Source organism: Falco punctatus (genome assembly GCF_963210335.1).
Source record: "Falco punctatus genome assembly, chromosome: 13".
Taxonomy (NCBI): Eukaryota; Metazoa; Chordata; class Aves; order Falconiformes; family Falconidae; genus Falco; species Falco punctatus.
In genome coordinates, this window is record NC_137593.1 from 14,483,010 (window position 1) to 14,504,436 (window position 21,427).

Here is a 21,427-nt window from a genome sequence, read left to right on the forward strand (position 1 = left end):
ACTCCCCATCCCTACGGATTTGCCAGCCCACACTCAGCTCTGGAAATACATGCGCCCCCTCTATGACTGCACAGTGTCAAGACAGTTGCATGGAAAGGGGTAGCACTGACAGCATAGCAAAGGCTCATCCTGCATCTTAAGGTGTTGCCTGTGGCTTCTCCAGAGAACTCTTCTGCTACCTCCACAATCTGCTCATGTCCAAATTGCCTAGGGTCAGGGGAAGGCAGTAGGGAAGTCGGGAGAGTCTGGGGGGGGTCTCTGTCACTCCAGTGCCTGTCTGTATCAGTCCACGGTCCATCGAGGTGTTTGTCCTTATGTCCCTGTTCAGTGGACCTCTCTGTGTTGTTGGCCATGTGTTTCTCCTTAGAGTGTGCTCTATCTGCTCTGCCTCTGCAAATGCTCTTTGTAAGGGAAGTGGGAGAAAATGTGATGATGGCTTTCCTGACCCCAGCCTCGCTTGAGCTGTATGGGAAAGCCCCTTAGGAAACCTTTTTCTGTGATATTTTCAGCTTAGTTTCTAAAGCCCTGGAGGCCTGGCTAAGACTGGTAGGCAGCCAAGCCTTGAGTGACTATTCATCTGCCTGAACCCTCCCTAAAGATTTGCTTGTCTGGAGCAAACCACATTGTCAAGGGCATTGTTAATGATGTGTCAGAGATAAGAGTAGCTCTCAACCCTGGGAGATTCAGAGAGCCTTAAGACAGTTTGGATCCTTGGCCAAAGCACCAGGGAGACATATATCCCTAGAGCAGAGGTGGTGGTGTCCTAAAATCCAAGGACTGGAGAACACCTGCACTCTGTTTAATGTCAGAGCTATCACTGCCAGTGGTTGAATTCAGAAAAATATTTAGAGGGCTTCCAAGAAAGCATTTGTAGATTTGGATGTACAGTCCAGTAAAAATGTTTGGTCTCTTCACAATGCTTGTGCTGCATACAAAGCATCTTGGTCTTGAAAGGATGCTTTAACACTGCTTATTCCTCCGTTGAAGCTGGCAGAAAGGTGAATGAGCACTGTGACCCTGTTGGCTGTGCAATAAATCCCTGATGATACGAAGGTTCTGGGATAAAATCTGGCACCTGGCACCTCTGCAGAGACTGTGAAGTGTAGAGCTGTACTGATGGCAAAGTCCTCCAGATGCTGCTTATTGTGGAGGCAGAACTCAACCTGTTATAAACATATCCTCCTTTCCTGAGTGTGGTTGGTTTTATCTCCAGGTTAAGAGGGTGTTGAGATCCCAGATGCAAGAGGAAGCTGTTTGGCTTTCAGAGCTTTGTTTACTTATATAAGGCCTAACAAACATGGTTGTTAAGGCCCCCTAGGAGGTCTTTCTTATGAAGCTAGGGGCTATTGGATTAGGCAAATGAGAGCCAGAGATTTGCCTAATAGCTTGACAGGCCATGAGAGATTAGACTCTTGTGGACTGGTGTAAACTTGTGGGACAGAGGTGCTGTGGTGTGGGTCTCTTCTTAGCCTGGATAAATGCCTTGTCGATGTGGGTTAATCTTGTTTGCTTTGTCTTCCGTAATGCTGCGTTACAGGACACAACCTCCGCCAATTTAATCACTGCTGGAATTGAATTGTAGGCTTTTGTTTCATGCGTGCACCTCCTTGATTGGGCAGCACTTTCAGCATTACAGGGGTCAGTGATTAACAGTAATTTTTAACTTACATTCGATCAAGCTCCTGAAATGGTTGCTCCTTTGGGACCAAAGGTTCAATTGCAGCTGGCTGAAGGCAGGTCTCTCTGGGGAGACTCCACCGCTTCCCATGTGCTGTGGATCCATGGTTCCACGCTCCTTTTTCAAACACTGATATTTACCATGTCTCTCCCTCCCCAGATAACCTAGATCCCCTTCCCCTGAGCTGGGATCCTGCCCTGTCATTATTCTGTACCCAAGACAGCCTGCCAGCACTGGAACAGCACCTTGTGAAGCCTGAAGGACACCCCCAGGGAGCACCCACACCCCCCTCACTGGCAGGCTCTGACACCTTTCATTTGATCGAAAGTGGGAGTCAGTGGTGACTGTCCTCAAAGGCAAGTGGGCAGTTAGCGGTGGGACTGAAGTGCCAGGGCTGTTAAGGGATTGTAAAGAAAGTGGGCATGGGACTCCCTGTTCATGGGTCCCTTTACCTTGGCCTGATGGGCTAGAGGGCTCTGAGTGTGCAGGGTTTATAAAGCATCACGTCTTCGGCAGCACCTCTCGCTTCTCCTGGCCAACCCAGAGAAAAACAGCTATCTATCTCTGCTGGACCGGGTTTGCTCCCAGGACACAGGCCGTGTTTGTCTCCTTATGGTGCAGGGTCCATCCCACCCAGCCCCAGGTTTATCACACTCTAGATGTCTTCACATTTCCTCACTCCGTGTCTTCCCCTTGTTCTTCTCCCTACAAGTACTCCAAGAGCCCAGCAGCACTGTGTCTGACACAGGAGCTGGGGTCAAAATGCCTGCAGGCACTGGGGACACACAGCCCTGAGTCTTGCTTGATGGATGCTTGTCAGAGCTAAGGGAGCCAGGAAGATTCACTGCAGGGCATTCCTGGGTCTGGAGGCAGCCTCCCCCACAGCCCATTAGCATCTGCAAGGCACTGGAGGGGTCAGTGCAGGTGGCGGGGAGAGCTCAAGCCAGTCCCTTTTGCCCCACAATGGGCGGCATCTTGCTCAGTTGTGTAAATTGCCCATGCTCTCTGGGGGGTCATAGGCCCAAATTGCTCCTTAGAAAGCCCCTTAGAAAGCCCTCCTGTCCCCACTCAGCACAGGGCTCACCCCCCAGCACGGCCCCCAGCCCTGCGCCGAGCAGGTGGCAGAGCTGGATGGACATGGACAGCATGTTGGTGGTGCTGGAGCGCCAGGTGACAGCTTCCCATCTGCAGTGACAGGGGACAGGCTGCCTTGTGTGCGTGTGCTAACGGCAGCTACCTGGGCTCAAAAACTGCAGGGACAATGGTATGAAAAAGTGCCCTAGGTCTTGCAGGTGAGAAAAGCTGCAGGTGCCAAAAGGGTTGTAAATAGAGACCTTGCAGGCTGGTCCTTCACTAACGCATCCCCAGGACAGCATGGAGTCTCCCTGGGTGGATGGAAAGAGCTGCAGAGCAGTGGAGTGTTGTGGGGGTAACAGCAAGACCCTCATCAGGTGCACGCAGCGTGGCCAGCTGTGCCACCCACAGGGTGCTGGGCCACGTCAGGCCCTGGGACTTTCCCAGTTGTCCCACTATGTGAAATGCCATCCACCTCCCATCCACTTCTCTGTGTCTTCCTTACCGTACAGGGAGTGGGAAGTTTTAAATTGCGATGTGAGCGCAGAGGGGAGAAGCTCTCAGGAGCGGGTGTGCAATGGGGGATTTTCCCTCTGTTCTGCAGACCCGCACTGCTTCCCTGGCTCCGCTCTTCCCACACCACAGCACCCACCCCTGGGCGAGACTGAAGCTGGGAACCAAAAGCTGGCCAGCACAGAGCCCAGAACACACCAGGGCATCCACGATACAATCTCAAAAGAACCTGTGCCAGCTTATACATTGTCTGTGGAGTGGGACCTGGCAGAAAGAAGCACAGCCAGCCTCCATGGAGGTGGCAAAAGCTTGGGACTGGAGCAGTGAGAGGGAAGGTTCGCCCCGCACACGCGTTACTGCCTGCGCTCCTCCGTGCCACAGCTTAGTCACGGCTGACCCAGGCGAGTGGCTTCGGAGAACACAGCTGGGAGAGCGGGCTTGTACGGGTTGAAATCAGCTCTGCTCAGGGCAGAAAGGCTTCGTCTGTTCTGGACCTCCCCTGCTACCAGGCAGACGCTGCGCTCTGGCTGCAGACTGAGATAGGAGCCAAGTGAACCTAACTGCGCCCTGCCGCAGGCTAGCTTTGCACAGCTCGGGAGGCACAGAGGTGGTCTAATGCACTTTATTACAGCTCTTTATTATCAGACTCTACTAATGAATTCTACAAATGTGCAAAACCCTGCATGACAAAGAAGCCCTTGATCTTCTTCCACACCCTTCTTTACTTCTAACCTCTGGAACGTTTCCTGCTGTAGCTGAGTCCCACCTGAGATAGACAGCACAGCTCAGCAGATGCCAAAAGGTGCGTGCTCCCGCAGCAAGCTGGCTGAGCCTGGCCGCTTCCTCGCCTAAAGATCCCACTGCTGGGTCTTGCACGGGGAGGAAGCATTGCTTTTCACCAAGCCAGGAGCTAGCTTGCATTTTGGCCGGAGCTCATTCAATCGTGTTCTCTGGTAGCAGCCTCTGCTTTGTCTGGCAGTCCCAAGAGATTCCTGGGTTGGGGCAAAGAGAGCAATTGCTATATAACTGATAGAGCTGTGCCTATTACTCATGCTCCCACAGCCATCATTCCTCAAGCACAAAAGCTTCTGCCATCCTTCCTTCCCTAGGCGCGGGAGCCTGACGGAACAGTGCCCTGAACTTTTATACGCGCTGACCCTGCAAGGAAGAGGAGAAGGAAGGAGAGGGCTCCTACTGCTCTGGGCATGATGCTGGGCAGCCCAGGGCACCTATGAGAGAAGTCAGTGTTTTTTCAGTCTGAGTGCTAGCCTTTATAGACAGAATAAAATATCATGCAGAGGACTGTTTATATATTGCCTGTGACTTTTGCATGTCTTAAATTTAAGAGTTTACAAATTGCATAGTTGTGGGCTAGCCTTTCTGCCTAGCAGACGGCTATTGAGTTCCCAGAAAGAAGTTCTTTGGCCACCTCCATCTGTACTGCCCAAATGGCTGTAGAAGAAATACCCTGGGAAGAGAACCTGTCACACTGTCCATCACTGAATACAGTGGGCTCTTACCTCTTGCTGTGCCTTTAGAGACCACTTTGTTCTCCAATTCCTTTTATTTAACTGGCTCTGTCTTTACTTGTTGGAGTCCTTGTACTTAGACAAGATGCAAATTTTACATAATAAAAGGGTTGCCTAATAGCCGGCAGTGTATCCTGCTGCTCCCTGTCTCCTGTTGCTGAAAATGAAACAGATGTAAAATTAGGAGCTGAATGTCTCTGCATCTGGGGGTCCTTCTGCATAGCTGAAAATGAGAGCTTAAGATGTGTCCTTTTCCCAGGAACAGCAAAGGGTCCAAGAAATTATAATCCCTAACAAACTTTTGTCCAGAGAATTTTGCTTAAATACTGTAAATCACGCTGGATGTGTACATTTTTGCTCATAGCTTTCCTTGCTTCTCTTGACTGCATGCTCCAGTAAAATCCCTGACCCTTCACTAAGAAATGCTTTTGAATACTCCATCCCCACCTACGCTTTTGGACCCCTAAGAGGGATAAGCAAACAGAAGGGAAGGTTCACTGCAAGCAGAAAAGAAGTCAGTGATTTTCCTTCACCACAGGAGATTTCATGCAATTCGGCATCTGCAGGCCCTAGTGCTGTTTTGCCTTGAGTAACTCATGTTCCTGGGCATGGTGTCCAGGCAGAACCAAGTCCTGGTCCACAGCAATTCACACTGGTATTTCTTTTCTTGCCATGCCCTAGTCCACATCTATCTCTTTGCAACAGGCTTCCAACTGCTTGGCTTCACCTTAGGGTGGCAATCACGTGAAGAGGCTGTACTAAGTGAATTGAATTTGTCTCAAGTGAATTGAGCAGCAGACCCTCTCGGGTGAATGGTCTGAGCTTGTGTTTAAAAGCTCACTGCGAAAAGTAGTATCCATGGCTGATTGAGCCCATGGTGTATCCTGTAAATCTGCACTTCCCCGCTGTATTTGAGAACACTGGGTGTTGGGGAAACCTTGAGAACTGTAAGTGGAGAAGGAGCCCCATTAATTCCTGTCTAGACTGGCTTCTGAGCCCAGGTTCCAGAGATGAAAGGGCACTTTATTAAGACAGGGCATAAATCCACCCTGCCAACAAGTCCACACTCCTCTGGATTATTTACACCTCTCTCCCTCCCTCTGGTCATTGCCTGTCCCTATATAATCTACATTAAAGTTCTGACAGGATTAAGCCAATATATCTTAAGCTTTAAATATCAGGCTCTGTGTGCTTTCGTTTCCACTGTGTCACAAAAAAGACTTCATGTTTTTACAGATAGACTGGAGGGGGGGGGGGGGGGGGGGGGAAGTACATGTCTAAGGAAAAGAGCTTGTTGTCGCGACTAAGAGATAAAATGTGTGCTTAGAAGATTTTACTGCAAATGTGGCCTTTGCTGCACCTACAGCTCCTCTCCCTGATGCGTCTGGCTCCCTGTGTCACTGAGGGCCAGCCAGGGGCTGTATGAATGGGGCCATCTGGGCCCTGAACATCACCTTTCTAGATGAGGGGTGACAGCCCAAGGCCAGGCTACAGCCCCTTTCTTATGCAGGACTGTTCTGGCTTGCAGCGTTGTGCTCAGCTGCGAGGGACTGAAGGTGTGCCGGAGGGCAGGGGTGGTTTTGGATGGAGGCTCTGAGGAGGACAGGCTTTTTTCCTTCAGAGATCTTACAACTCTTCATTGCTATTGAGGTTTTGCTCCTTTATTTTCTGTCCTTGGAAACCTCCTATAGATTGTCCGTGGGTTTTTTGGTGCTTATGGAAAGAGCTGCAGTGCTGTAGTAGATCCTGTCATCTCATGTTTTCATGGGCTTCCCCACCTTCCCTTGCAGCCAGGCAATGGGGAGCAAACAGTGCTCGCGGAAAAGAGCCTCAAAAGGACTTCAGCACAGCTATATTTTTAGGCTGAACATGTAAAATGTGCAATCACTGTATGAGCATCTGTGCAACTCCTGACTCACGGTTCAGTTCTGGTGCAGGTCCTGTGCAGCCATAGGACTGAGGGGTGGGGGGTATAGCGGTGTGGAGTGCTAGTGAGGTGGGTGCTGTGCACTGAAACGAAAGGCAGGCAAGGTGCCTAAAGCTACAGTCAGCAAAATTTCTGGGTGACATGGAAGAGCTGCAGCCTGCAAGGTGACATCCAGGCACTACTGCAAGACTGGAGTTCATGCTTCACAGGTAGCAGGGCAGATCAAGACTTTGGCAAGAGTGACTAATACTTTGGATTAATTTGTTTGAAAGAAAAAATAAGTCCAGGAGCACATTCTGAGGCAGGAATACCTTTCTGTTGCAGGATCTATGCATTTTCACTGTTGCTTTATACATCCAATGTGGTAACAGTATGTGATGATAGAGCTGCACGACGCTCAGAGCTGTGTGACTTAAAGACATGCTGCAGATTTCAGCACATTGTAGCAATGACAGGCTAAGGAAAGGATGCTGTTGAAAGGACAATCTGAATTTTTGTGCAGCCAGAGATCTCCATAGCATCAAAGTCTGCTCAGGCCTGCATTTCAGCTGACTGCAGTGCTTGCTATCCTTTTGTACTAATTTTCTGTTGCATTTTTAGCAAATGAGCTTACTGGCATGGTCAGTTTTAAGTCATTAGCAAATTTTTACCTAAAGCCAGTTTGAAACCTATAAAAAGGACCATTTGAAGTGTTTCCAAAATTTGCATTCATTTAGCCAAAGAAATCATGACACCTGACTTAGGTGTCCAATCCAGCATAACAAGGCTGCTCTAATTTTTGAATATCAAGTGTTTGCACTGAACTTGCAAAACTGTTTCCAAACCAAGGCTCAGTCAGTCTACAGAAATATTTCAAATAGGTATACGAAAATAAATCAAAAGCTGTTCACATACCTGAAGAAAAAAGATCACTGAATATATTATTCAGCAGCAGCTTTCTTATTTACAGAACAACCATTTTTTTCAGCAGCATTAAAGGTCAGCATCGTCTCCCCATTAAACACCCAGCTTTGTCTCTCTGTGTGCTGCAGCAGCTGGCAGTGCAGGTAAAACACCTTGAGTTTTGCCTTTTTGACTTTACTGTTGAGTTTATTGTTAGATATTTGGGGGCCTTAGTAAACAATAGTTATTAAACAGTTTCTATCCTTTCCTTTCTAGCAGCTGCCTCTGAGCTGGAAGAGCGCGGTACATTCCCCACATCCTTTCTGATCATACAGAAAAATTCCCTGTGCCTTACCATTTTTTTCATTCCCAGGTTTGTGTCAGGATGAACAGAGTGCTCCAGAGCTCCAGGATGCAATTGAGCACAAGCCTGAATAAGACAAGAGCCTTACTGAGCCTGTCCCAGCCAGGAGTCTGTCCCCGCCAAGCCCGTCGGGCACACACCATCATCCCCTGTGTGGGCAGAGCACGTGGCGGCTGCTGGATGCAGGGATGGGGCATGCTGCATTTGTGTTACAGACAGAGCTGGAGCAATAGGCTTTTGTGTAGCAGAAATAGCCCACAGAGTCCCAGAATTACTTCCCACTGGCTTCCCTTTGGTTCATCAGTTTCAGTATCTTGGTGGGTAGAGTCAGCAACGTGTCTTAGAAGCCATCTGTTACTCTGGCCTGGGAGAGTAGGCTGAAATACTCGAAAGTAGACAGTGTAGGGAGAAAAATCCCTACAAAGTAGCAGATTTTTTTTCCATTTTATGGAGCATATTTTCACATTTCCACTAGTCTAAACTCTCCAGGAATTTTTGCAGGAACAGGCTCAGTTTCATGTTAAGTCTCTTGCTTTTCCAGCTTTTTATACGGAGACTACTGCAACAGAATTGGAAGACAGTATTATATGTGTAAGGACTAAGTCACTATTTACCTGCATGACTTTAACCCGATTAACAGTGTCACTAAATCTTTGTGCTCTGTGTTGCGGGCAGTGCTGTGATGGCAGTGTGTGTGAATACACTGGATAGCTTGAAATTGGGAACTGTTGCTAGTGAGCTTGTCACTGTGGCACAGAGCACAGCACAGTGCTCCCAAAATGCAAGGTAATTGCCAGGACAGATGGCCCAGGAGGACCATCATCTGACCCTGGTGATACCTGAGCTAGAGAGTTAGACAGCAGCATGAGTGTCCCTGCACCTCCACGTAGTCATGTAGGCAGCTTCGCTATAGACACGCTCTGTGTAACTACTTTGAACTCTGTTCCCAAGCATGAAAGAGAGAGGTTTTCTTATCTAAATACTCAAATCCATCCTCACATAAGGACAGGAGACAGGTTAGTGTGGATCACAGGAATGAAAAGCTTCTCCCAAACTTCCATCCACCAGATGCTCCACTAGTTTTCTTGCACGTACCTAGAATCACCCCTCCTTTCTGCAGTGCGCAGCTCTCCAGCTCCTTACAAACTCAGACAAGTGCTTGGGTACTTCTGTTCTGCAGCAGCTGGAAAAATAACAGGCATTTCCCATGAGAAGTTGTGAAGTAATTAAAAAAATACAGAGAAATTAAACAATAAATGGATAAAAATATAATACTTTCCCATGAAACAAAAGAAATGTTGTGTTATAACCAACCATCCTTCATCAGATAATACTGCTGATGTAAGAACTCCTGCCAGCTGGCATGTATCCCATCTTTCATTTCCACCAGGAAGTGGGGAGAGAGAAGGAAATGGTTGGGATCCTCCAGGAACATGCTGACATGGAAAACCCCACCACCTTTGTACTGGAAAGATGCTGCAATCACCTCTTCTAAAACAACATTAAATAAGAGCTGGGGAGAATTATCCACAAGGCACAGAATTCTTGTAAACTTTGCTATCTGGCCAGGTGGGGAGACATTTTTCTCCTCTGTTTAACTTGCCTGTTATTTCCTCCTTCTGGCATTTATTAATCTGACTGGTTAACCATTGAGTCCAGCCTGAAAACAGATCTCATCACAAATCCTGTTCTCCATGGTGGACTCGGAAAAGGCTCTGGCTGAACAAACTCACTTCTCCTGTCTTTACTCTGAAGGGGAGAATTAAATGCTGAAGGCAGATGTTTACCATGAAATTCACACTCAAGGTTTCCTGTGTGGAGCAGCTGATAATGCTAGGGACACTAGGATTTCCATTTGTAGACAGGCTCTGTTTTGACAGAGCCCTTCACGATTCATCAACAATTCGGGTGCTTCTGGGCTATGCAATATTCATTGCACCCATCCCACTCCTGATAAACAGATTCAGGAGCCCTAATCACAGGGGTAGTATATTCAATAACCATTGCTCTTTAATTGTTTCTGATTTTTATCTCTTTTCCCCCCAAGTTGTTTGGTTTTCTTTTCCTGCAGGAGGATCAGTGTTTCTCTTTGAACTGACTTTTCCTTTCAACATTTACCATTTGGGACTGCTCAAGTGCTGTTTTAGTGCAGAAGCTCCTTGCAAACTATTTGTAGCAGCTGCTTTTTTCGAAGTTTGCTATTTGCAGTGTGTGATCGCTCACTTAAACCACCCGACATTGCCCTTCCTTTCCCAGGCCTCCTGCCTCTGGTTGTCTCGTGTCTGACCCTGACATCCAGCACGCTGCAGGACCACGAAGCCTTAATCCCGGACTGTGAGCAGCATGCTGTGAGTGACTAGTGAGAGGTGAACCACAACCAGGTGTGATGTTCCCAGCTCCAGCGGGACTGTCTGCACGCCCAGGGACTGGCCTTTCTGCCTGGCAGTTTTGCAAAGACAGCCTCCGAGCCCTTGGAAGATATCTGAACACGTGTTTGGGATAGAGGAACAAGTGAAAAATAGCATGAGGCAAAAAGAGAAAGTGAAGCTACAGACTGTTTCCATCAGCAGAGTTGTCATGTTCTGTGGTGTGTGTGTGGTTTTATGTAACGTGGGGATAATTACTGGGTGGCTCTTTCCATTTGCATCTGATTATTAAAACCAATAATGCATACATTGGCCTGAAAGTGATTTACATGCACAACTTTTCCTATATGTTGGTAGCCAACAGAGCTGCTTGTGTCTCAGGAACTGCGAAACCCCATGCTGCTGTCACAGTTCCTGTCTAACACACTCTGCGGCTCCTGTTTTTTAATCTCTGCTGGTCCCCACCTGAGTGGTTCCTGGGGGAGAACCTCGCTGCACACCTGGGAGTCCCAGCCGGCAGGATGCAGCCAGGGCAGCTCTGTCAATATTGACTTTGCTGCAGGCTTTGGTGCGCAGTGATGATTATCTTGTTCCATAGGTAAGATTTAGCCCATTAGCACAAGTGTCTTTGAAGCCATTAAATATACAAAATCGATGGAGCTGAAGAGGTGGGGGTCCTTTCAAATGGTGGCATGTTATCAGCCTGTGCAGGTTACATAGCCCAAGACCTGCACTTTGGACTGCATCCTGGGGTGTGCTGGGTGACAACTGTAAATGGGACTTTTGCAGGGTGATTGTGCACCACACTTGTTTGTTTCCCATATAACTGTCTCCTTCTCTCCCCCACATCGGGGCACAGCAGTTCGCAGGGTTTTTGTTCCTGGTGTGGCTGTGCAGCCCTGCTTTCCCAGCTCTGGCATCAGACTGGATGAAAACTTTCCATCTGTAGATGTTTGCTTTATGGGAAGGAGCTTTTTGCACAGCATGAGACTTTCCATTTTATTCACGATTGGTTTTGGGCAAACTAATTCAAGGTGAAAAAAATCCTGTCTGTGAGAGCTGACTCCACGGGCATTGGCACCCCAGGGCACGGACAGCCGCCCTCCTGGCTGGAGCCGGACCCCAGGGGCAGGAGTGCTGCCAGCAAGGAGTGGCATTGCAAGTCAGCCTGCAGAGACATGCTGCTCTGGGGAAAGGGGTTATGTTGGCTCAGGTCATGCCAGCTGGAAATTCAAGAGAAAGCACAGTGATGGTCTGCCCTGCTGTGTGCAAAGCCCTGGCTGCTTTCCCCAGCAGCAACAGGAAAGCTCACAGGTAGCAGGGCTTCCTCCCTGGCACACAAGCCAGCTGCTTTCCTGGTAATGGAGGGAAGCTTATATTTGGCAGACAGTGAGCTGCCAGAAGGATGGATGCTTATTCCCTTGCAAGTCCCTTTGCTCCCTCCTCCATGCTGTACAACTGCCAGCAATTCCCAAATTTTCTCCAAGATCCACAGTATTCACAGGGCCGCTTGCGAAAAGGGCTCTGTGTTCACTGCATTCACCCTCCGCACGCTGAACTGAAAGGTGGGATCTTTCAAGGAAGGCAATAACAGGCTTGCCGTTAGGGCAGAAGAAGCGTTTGCATGGTGCAAGCTCCTACATGGTGACTTTTTACAGACTTGCAGTGCTCTTAGATTTCACTTGGTGTTGGGAAAGGACAGGGCATACAGATCTGGCTGTACCTAATGCGAAAGGTACATTTAAACCAAGAGGAGGGACTGCAAAATTGGAAAATAAGGTCCATTGGTGTGTCACCTTAAGGGTGGTTGATCTCACCTGAGATGGGTGAGTCACACAGCTGTCCTGGCTATAAAAGCTAACAGGGGTGTGGGGAGAAGGTGGCTGGTTTGCTGCTGTAGAAGGGAGGTGGGGTGCTCTGAGGTGCTTCTAGTGATGGGTACTGCCTTTGGCAGTTCAGCAGTTTCTGTTTTAGGGATAGAAAGAAAGGTAGGTAAGAAAAAGAGTCTCTGAGATTGGATTTAGGGCAACAGAGAAGTGGTTGACTCTAATGAGAGGCTCCAAATAGAAAATGGAGATAAACCTGTGTAGGTGGCATCTGGCCTAGGGCTGACTCATGGGTGTCACTGGAGATACAAAGCCTCTAGCTTACTGCCCCCTTGTACTGCAAATGATGTACTCCTAGAGAAGGGTTTGGGAAGGGGATGTGCTTGGATGAAAAGATGAGGCAGGGAATGATCAGAAGCTTTCCTGAGATGAATTGTGTTCTAGTGAGTACATGCAGTTTCTGTGCTCATCTGACCTATCCTGCAAGGTGGTGGCATGGCAAATATGACAGTTTTTATGCTGCCCAACATGAAATGAATGCTGATAGCTTTATATTGCTTCCTTATGTTATAAACCAGCCTTCAATTCATGTTAATAGCTTGATATGGGGCTTAAATATTCTAAACTTAAAACAAAACACTGGTGGTCCTGTTATTAGGAGGTCTTTAGCAACCAGGACAGGTTTAATCATTGAGTGGATAAAACTGCAGTTGGATTAAAGCCTAATTACCCTGTGATGAATCACTCCATAATATTTCATACAAAGCAGTAGGTTTACAACCAAGCCTAAATGGAGAGGTCTGCAGTGTCTATTGTTGCACTCAGGTCACTGATGCATATTCCTATTTTAACTTGTTTCTGGTGCTTTAAAGGAAAATAGGGAAAAGAAAGAACTTACCAGTTCTGTCAAAGCAGCACAAAGGTATTTTGCTCTAGCTGTTTTCTAACTAGAGAATAAGTCACTATATTTTACCCTCTTTGCCTGCTGCAAGCCAGAGACCGTTTCGGGACTGCATTTACACTGCTGTCTGAAAGTTTGGCTGCGAGTCTGGCTTGCTTGGCGAAGGCGAGAGCAGTGCCAGGCGAGCCGGCTTACGTGATGACCTTAGCACCGCGGCTACTCTTGCCAGAGGCAGTTAATTTCCCTAAATGCCATTCCTCAAGGTATTTTTGAGGGGCTTGTTGCTAACGTCCTGCTGGCTGTGAAGTCCTGCCTCCAGCCACCAGATCAGAGGTTTCTCTGCGATGCCCAAGGGTAAAGCTGAAGGCTATGTCCTTGTTAAAGCCGGGAGAGGGGAATTTGGCCCTCAACTTACCCTGTTTGCTAGGGGAGGCAGATTATGTTTTGCTGGGTTTTCCCATTAAATCCCTATCTCCTAATAAAATACTACAAGAAAAAATTCATTGTTCCTGCCAAATTTAACAGGAAATTGAGAATAAATATTTTACTTCAGCAAGCTTGCTTTTTAGCAGCCCAAGCTTTTCCTGGGGGTGGATAGACGCCTGCTTGGTCTATCCTTTAAGCCAGCCCTGGCAGAGCAACTCACTGCAGGGGGCTGAGCCCTGCTTGAGACCACACTGGAGCCAGGTTTTGTGAAAGGGATGCAACCCTGACTGCTGTCACACTTTCCCATTCACCTTCTACAGGCTTTTCTCACAGCTCAGCTTAAATACAAGGAGAGGTAGATGAGTTTTGCCTCCAAACGTGAAATTAAATTTGCGTAATACCGGTCTGGGGCAAAAAAGGAAGGTTTTTAGCCCTGGTTGTGTTAGTAGAGATACCAAGGGCACTGCTGTGCTATAGGAAAGGGACTGAACACACAAGAGCGGGTAAACGAGCTCACACAGAGTGGCAGTCACAGTGTGGCAGCTATTGATGAGCCCTGGCCTGGGAACAGCTCTGAGAGGAGGGTCTTTGCTGGTCTGCGGAATTGCTCAGGATATGGCAGTACTCCTCATCTGTCCTGTTGTGCAGAGAGAAAGGAACAGCCATTAGAAGTGATAAACAGTCTTAATGGCAAATGGGAAGCCCAGAAAATAGAGTGGGAACAAAATGCAGGTTTTCTGCATCTACCAGAAAAACAAATCTTTTTAGTCTAGAGGGACAAAAATTACTAATGCAGCCCAAAAGCAAGGGAGAAGGCAAGTGGTGCATAATGAAGTAAATAAACTATTCTGTAATAGTCTTGTTAAAGCAGAAAAGGATGTTCTTTACATGTGGATTGTTTTTTCTTGCACGGGTGACAAGGAGGCTGATGGGGGAGAGGTGACTGGTACTTGGGAGGGCACAGCAGCCCACTGTTCTCACAGTGTGACCCATATCCCTGGCCAGCACAGCTGCCCGAACAAAAGCTACCCTTCCCACCTCCTGTGCAGTGCAAAAAGAAGTCCCTGAGACTACTTGGGCCCATCCAGGTCCTTGCAACACAAACGGCTGTGGAAACAACCAGGGTACGGGCCCATGCCACAGCAAAAGTTTGCCAGCCATTCTCCACACACAAGGATGAGCGAGCTGGAGGAGGGGTGACAATCCCCAGCACCATCTGCACATTCTTGTAATCAAGGCTGAGTCAGAGCTGCAAAAGGTCATGTTTTTTCCAGCTGAAGGGAAACTTCTTCCATGTGTTCACCTGCCTCTCAGTGCCTGCCAGCTCTTAAACTGGATGTTTGAAAGCCCACCTGCAGTATTTTCACCAGGTGAGCAAAAGTCTTTGTTAGGCAGATAATAATTTGCTGCACAGCATCATTTCAGGTCTTTCTGAGAAAGCTTCATCCTGGATGAAATTTCTTTAGTTTGCCTGTCTGTTTTTCTGATGGAAGCAGGCCCGCATCTTCCAGAAGGCATCATCAAGCTCTGCAGGCTGAAGCTTGCAGAGGCCTCTCATTTTGGCAGGTCTCCCAAGGAGCTGAAACCAGCACAGCATTTCATCTGCAATAGCATCCCAGGCTCCTCCAGGGCCACTGGATAAAACTCCAGTGATCAATCCCGTCTCCTTGAGCCCTGCCGCTTCTCAGCTGAATGGGGGGGTGGGGTGGGGGGTGGGGGGTGGCTTGTGCCCTTGCTCCATCAAGCCCAGAAAGCAAATCTCTGGCCTGCACATGCCTCCAGTTCTTTCTCCCAAAACTTCTGGAAGTTACTTTGGTACCACAGGTCTGTCTTGTGTAGCCAACCTACTTGAGCTACAACACAGCGTCTTCTCAGCAGTTTTTGCTGCAGCCCCAAACCTTAGTCCTGTTGAATGTCCCAGACCAAACAAATCGCCCTCGGTTTTCACTTCCATAGTGCAGCATCTGCTCATTTGTAAGAGAAATGCTTGTGGTGGGAGTGCTTACTTTTCTATAATATTTCTAAAACAACCTATAAATTCATCCATGGAGATGGAATTCCCTGTTACAACTGTAGCTTTTTTTCTAAAACCTGGTAGAAAAGGCTTTGTTTTCAGTTCGGCTATTTAGATAGATAAAACCATTCCTGTACAACCTGTAGGTTTCATCCTGCTGTGTTGTAGGGGGACTTTTCACAGGCTACAAATTAAACTAGATCAACAGTCTCATATGGACACCAGAGAGGTAATTATAGCTATAAATGAAACAGTAGTGCTGCTGTGCGTGACAGCAGTAAAATGCAAAAGAAAAACTGAAAACAAAAGGGAAAGAGTATCAGAAAGAATGAAAAGGGATAGAAAGGATTTAGACAAATATACTGAAGAAGGCAGCTTCCTCTGAGGGATTTGGAAATCCAACTAACAGTTTCATCAGAGAGCAACAGAAAAGAAATACTGTTGACTATAAAGACCTGGTCTTTTTTCTTGCCTAACCCTGCATCAAGGATGATTCAAGCACCCTCCTGGAAAAGAGAAAATCCTTTGGCAAATGTTAGTGAAACCCTGGATTTACGACATGCAGCTCTGCAAATCTCCTTTTTCTGGCCAAGCCATCCTTGGGATTGGCCTGTACGGAGAGTGGGAATGCTGGGCAAAGTTGCTTCTAGAGCTTTTCATGTGGTTAAATGGCTGGAAAAGCATGGCTGGGTTCCCTGCCTCCTTGTAAGTAATCAAAACAGCTGTTTTATTTAAAGCATAGCTTGAAGTCTCAGGTACGTTACGGGAAACCAGAGCAGCAGGGAGAGAGACCAGACCACATGCAACGTGCGGCTCTGGGAGATCGCTTGTTTTGCTTGAGGGTCTTTGCAGTGGGCTGGACTGAGAAATCTTGATGCTGGCAGCCCTTTGTATGCTGCAGGTTCCCAGGATGCTAATAAGACACTGTATGGACGCCACACAGGTCATGTGCACACATGCTGTGTCAGGATCTGAGCTACTGCTTTTGTGTGCTTTGGTTTGGTTTCACTGTCAGATGGGATCAGCCCCTGATTTGCTTCCAAGGGGCAGAGTCCATTCCTAGGGCTCCTTATTAATGCAGTTAAGTGCAAGACCCCACTAAGGTACCTGGAGATCTGCTCAATGTTTTCTTGGTCCTCAGTGAACAGTGCCCTCTACTCTCAGGCAGCAAATGAAATACATGAGCTGGAATAGCATGCATTGCTGTTGAGGAGAGGGGGAGATGCAATAGCATGTCAAGTCAGGAAACCCCAGCAGTCCTCCAGAAAAAAGCGTGGCATACTCCAGAATGCACAGGCGGTATTCCCTGAAGGTGCTGCTGCTGGCAGCTGTAAGCAGCAGCCCAGGCAGTCGTGCTGAGCTCCCACCTGCCTGCACCCTGCCTACCCTGGCCTGCCCACCCTCCCAGGAGCAGTGTGCTGGGCACCTCCGAGTGCCAGCCCCAGGGACGGCTCCTGGGGCACTGCAGTGTGCTGCAGCATTGGGCTGCTGCACCATGGGGCAGAGAGCCATCCCAGTGCACTCCCAGCTGCTGATCTCAACAACCATGTGCATTTGTTTTCCTGATTGTTTCTGCTCCCCATGTTCATAGTTGGGCATCCCTGGAGGGAGCAGGTCCCCCCCGCCGGTGGTTTCACTGCAGATCGATCCCACTAGCTGGGTTTGCTCTTGGCCGTGCTCCCCTGACTCTGTTTTCCCTCTCGCTCCTACCAGCTGTGTTTGCAGTCTGATCTGTCCCGCCGAGTCCCTTCCATAAAGAAGTGGGAAGGGAAAGGAGGCAGGAAGATGCTTTTTACTCAGCTCTCAGACATGAAGTCATCAGGTTATTTGGCTACCTAAGTCCAGCTTTCTTGAACTTGCTGGCTGCACAGGACAAAATCTTGACAGACCGGACTTGCTATTTCTTAAGCAGAGCACAATGCACCTTTGTGCGGGGTTCCTGGACTGGCCACACAGGTTTTGTTTGACAAAGCCTCTTTAAATTTCTTTTTTTTTATTATTTTTTTTATTTCATGGAGTTGCAAAGAAAAAGATTTCTTTCTTCTTTCACTCGAATCTTAGCCTTGCATTTGCACAAAATAGCTCTGTGACCCTAGAGCTAAGTTTCAGGTTTTCAGGCAGTCTGGGCATTTTGTAATCAAATTTGAGGACAACAAAAATGCTATGATTTCAGACCCAGAGGAAAAAAGATGGGGCTGGGAAGCGAGAGAATTACAATTTACTCCAGCATCTCCTGCAGCCTCTGTGTAGAAAATTACACCACTGCTCTATATGCAGCTTCCTCGTGTGTCAAGTGGCCCGAAGCAGTTGCTAGATGTCTCGCAGGAATGGTGTAAACCTCTCCCCATGTTTTCAGAGTGCCTGAGGTCCCCTCGTAAAGAGGATGAGAGAAACGAGGGGGATGGAGGGAGTTTCCTCTGAAAAGGGGAATCCAGAATGAGAAACACATTCAACCACAGCAAACAGCAAAAACACATGCGCTTTGATTCCAGGAGCCAGATCATGCATGCCTCACATGTGCAGCTGCCCAGATTTATGGCCTGTTATCCTCTGAGGCAATTACTGGAGTTTGTTGCGGGGATCTGCACGAGCGATGCGCAGGTTGCCCACATAGCCTGGCCTTCTGAGAAATGACATGGCGCTCGCTCCGCCAGCGCTCGCCATGTGCTGCGGCTGCGAGCAGCTGTGCTGGAAAACCACCACGGAGGAAATCACAAGTTAGTGAGTCACTGAGACTGCTGCCAGCCTGTCAGGAGTCTCTCCATAACTCAGCTTTCATGTGCCTCTGCTTCTGCTCTGAAGCAGGCTCAGATGCCACCTTGAACAGTAGGGTGGTTGCTAGCAGGTGAGGAAGGAGCAGGGGTACGTGGACAGATGGACCTGGCTTTTGCTGTCCATTCCCAAAGGGAGGCAAGCGCTGTAGAGCGGAGAAGTCCCCCTGACATCCCCAAGCACCGCTTCCCAGGCAGCCTGCAATGCACCCCCAGTGCAGCCCATCAAAGCTCAGCAGAAATGTTGCCTGGTGCCCTGTGCCCCTTGACCCTGCCCAGGGAAGGTGCTGCTTGGGACGTGGCCAGGAGAACACTGTTGCCAGGATACTTTTGGCCCAGCTGCAGGCATCAATATTCAGGTCTTCCCAAAGCTGTTCATGGCTTTGGTCCCAGTATGAGCTCCAAAGTGGTTCAGGCTTTATCTGTGTGCTGGGAGACCACTTGCAGCTGCTCTGGCCCTAGAGCACACTCCAGTGCCTTGGGCTGGACTGCATTGACATCACTTGCATCTATGAGAACCAGGAGAAAGCTGTTGATGTAAGTGCATTAAACCTTCAAGCAGAAACTCCTGCACGAAACCAGCCGGCAGAGTAAGGGCTCACCTTTCCAAAGTAAGGGCTGTGCTGCCCACGGCCTCAGGGCAGAGGTGCCTCCTGCACACTGAGGAGGCTTCTGGAGACCAAGCTGGAGAATAAACCCCTGGGGGAAGAGGATAGTGTGGTGCTGCGGGACACAGAGCTGGCAGGGACAGTGCTGCTGTCCCCTTGCTGTGCTGCAGAGCCAGGCTGCCTCCAGCCGCCCCTGCCTGTGCCCCAGAGACAGTCCCAGCTCATCCCACCAGCCCACAGCCTTAAACGCCCTTCTTCCTTAATTTCTAACAAGTGAGGAGCGGGATGCAGAGCAAACCGGTTCCAAATGCTTGTGCTGGGGGCTCTGAGCTGGGTCTTGCTCCCCTTAAAGCCAGCGGCAAAATCCACAGGAGGCAGAGCTGCTAAAATACTCCCTGGCTGAGTATCAGATGCTGTTTTCCTTGAAAGTGAGATGAGGTCCGTGAGGTGCAGTTTTGTCAATGAGCAGGACCAGGTATTTTCAACATCAAAACAGACAAGAGAGTGAGAAGCATTTTCTATGGAAACATAGTTAGATAAAGCCTACATTTGGGATTTTTGCCTAGAAATGCTTTTACTGCTTTCTTTTACAGAACAATAGTTCTTGTTTTGGGGCTAGAAGCTTTTCAAGCAATGAAACTATTCCCTTAAAATCTCGGTTTTAAAGCAGTCCATTCTGCACTGAGTTTTTGGATGAGTTCTCAGCACATTTTTCAGCCAGGTCTGTGCAACACATGTTCCCCACAGCAGCAAGTGGAGGGATTGCTGCTCCCACCGCCCAAGAGGCAAGGAGGGCTGGGGGATCTGCCCGGCACTCCTACTCAGCCTTCCTCATTTTTAGCCTCACTTGTGCTGATGGCACCAGTGTGCTTTCAATTCACCATCAGTAGAAGATGCTCTCTGTGCAATGGCTCTCGGCTGGTGACAACCACAGAAAGATCACAGTGCCTGGGAGAGGTCCTGAGGAGGACACTCAACAGTGGGGTGAATTCTTAGCTAGGGGTAATGACGCCTTGTGTTTTTGTTCTTTGAGCAACCATGCTTTAAATTGACACTTGGAGTTAACTTGCTTTAACTTCCACGTGTAAACCAGCTTGAAGTAGACAGGTCCCTTGGACCACTCAAGGATGCCTTCAGATGAGCTCTGGTGAGCCTTGATGAAGCAAACTCCATGTTTTCTACCCACTCTGTCCCCTCATGAGAAGCACCCACGGGCAGGACTGAGACTGCAAAAGCACATCGGTGCTGGCACATCCACCCTCACAGCCCTGGCTGTAGGCTGTTCTCTTCAGCTGCCCAAAACTCTACCCGAAAGCCCAATGTGGGACCTTCAGGTGTGAAAAACTTGGTCTCACCTTGGACATAGCAGTGGGCAAACTTCCCAGATGGTGTCAGAAATGCTCATGAAATATAAGAAGATCCCTTTTCTCTGCGGCAGCAGTAGTGCTGGCTGACATTGTGAGCTTGTTGATTCAGTGAAAAGGCAGCCTGGCCAAAGCTTGCAGCAGCTGAAGTTGTTTGTGAACTGGGATCACATTCATTCGTTAATTTGGTAGGAAAAAAGATGGAGAATCAATGTAAAAAAAAAAATATAAGAAATGTACTTTAAATTGAGACTGTTCCATGTAGCTTCTGTTCCGCTGTGAAATGTTGAATTTACTATTTTTGAACGAATGAATGAACTTAGTATTTAAAAAAAAAAAAATCACCATAAGTGAAACACATGAAAAGGAAACAAAATCTTTTATTTTGGATTGAGTTAAATGTTCTGTTTGACCAGGTGTGATTGAGATTTCCTTACTTTAATTTTGTTCTGCTGCCTTGTTTTGGGCAGGGGAACACACACACACCACTCCTCAACCTTCATGCTAGATCCACCCAAAGGAAAACTTTTGAAGCTAAAAAAATCACTGTTTCCTATCTGTCCCAGCTTTGACCTTCTGGGGGTGTCCCTCACATAGCTGCCACCTCGCAGAGGGTATCTGCACTCCCCTGGCTGACACAAGGCTGTAGGACCCTCCCAGCTGCTGCCGTCTTCTCCAGGGCACGTGGCTGGGACACAGTCAGAGGAAAAGAAGCTGGCTGCCCTGTGTCATCCCTCTGAGAGTCTCACCACAGCCCACATCGAGCCTGGAACCATCTCCCAGCGCAGACAGCTCTGGATATCTGTAATTAGTGTGTGCTTTGCTCATCTTTTATTTTAGCTGCTTGCTTTTGAATTGTGCCTGTCCCCTTGCCTGTCCCAGTAGATGCAGGCTCCCTCTCCACCTGCTGGCTGCATGTCAACAAGGTGACAGCTGAAAATATACCTAGGGACAGTCAGGGCTGTTGCCCCCATGGGCAAGATGAAAGCTGGGTATCCTGGCACCCTGAGGCCACCTCTTACATGTCTGTAGTCAGCAGTACAGGTGATGCTGGTTAAGCACGTGACTTCTTGGTGTGAGTTAGTCTTGATCTTCTTACTGAATGCTTACACAGATGTCCTCTGGGTCTTGTGAACATGTGTCTTCAATTAATTTTCATCAGCAGGGCTAAAGTAAAACACTTT

At 48.4% G+C, this 21,427-nt stretch overlaps 1 long non-coding RNA gene across 1 annotated transcript in view; it reads left to right on the forward strand.

The window, feature by feature from the left end:
• Positions 1-21,427, forward strand: part of LOC308072958 — an 81,190-nt gene that overhangs the window by 22,177 nt on the left and 37,586 nt on the right. The window contains exon 2 of the long non-coding RNA XR_013931858.1: positions 1-21,427. This exon is cut by the window's left edge and continues 21,697 nt beyond it; it is cut by the window's right edge and continues 37,586 nt beyond it. This is a non-coding gene — a long non-coding RNA (uncharacterized lncRNA).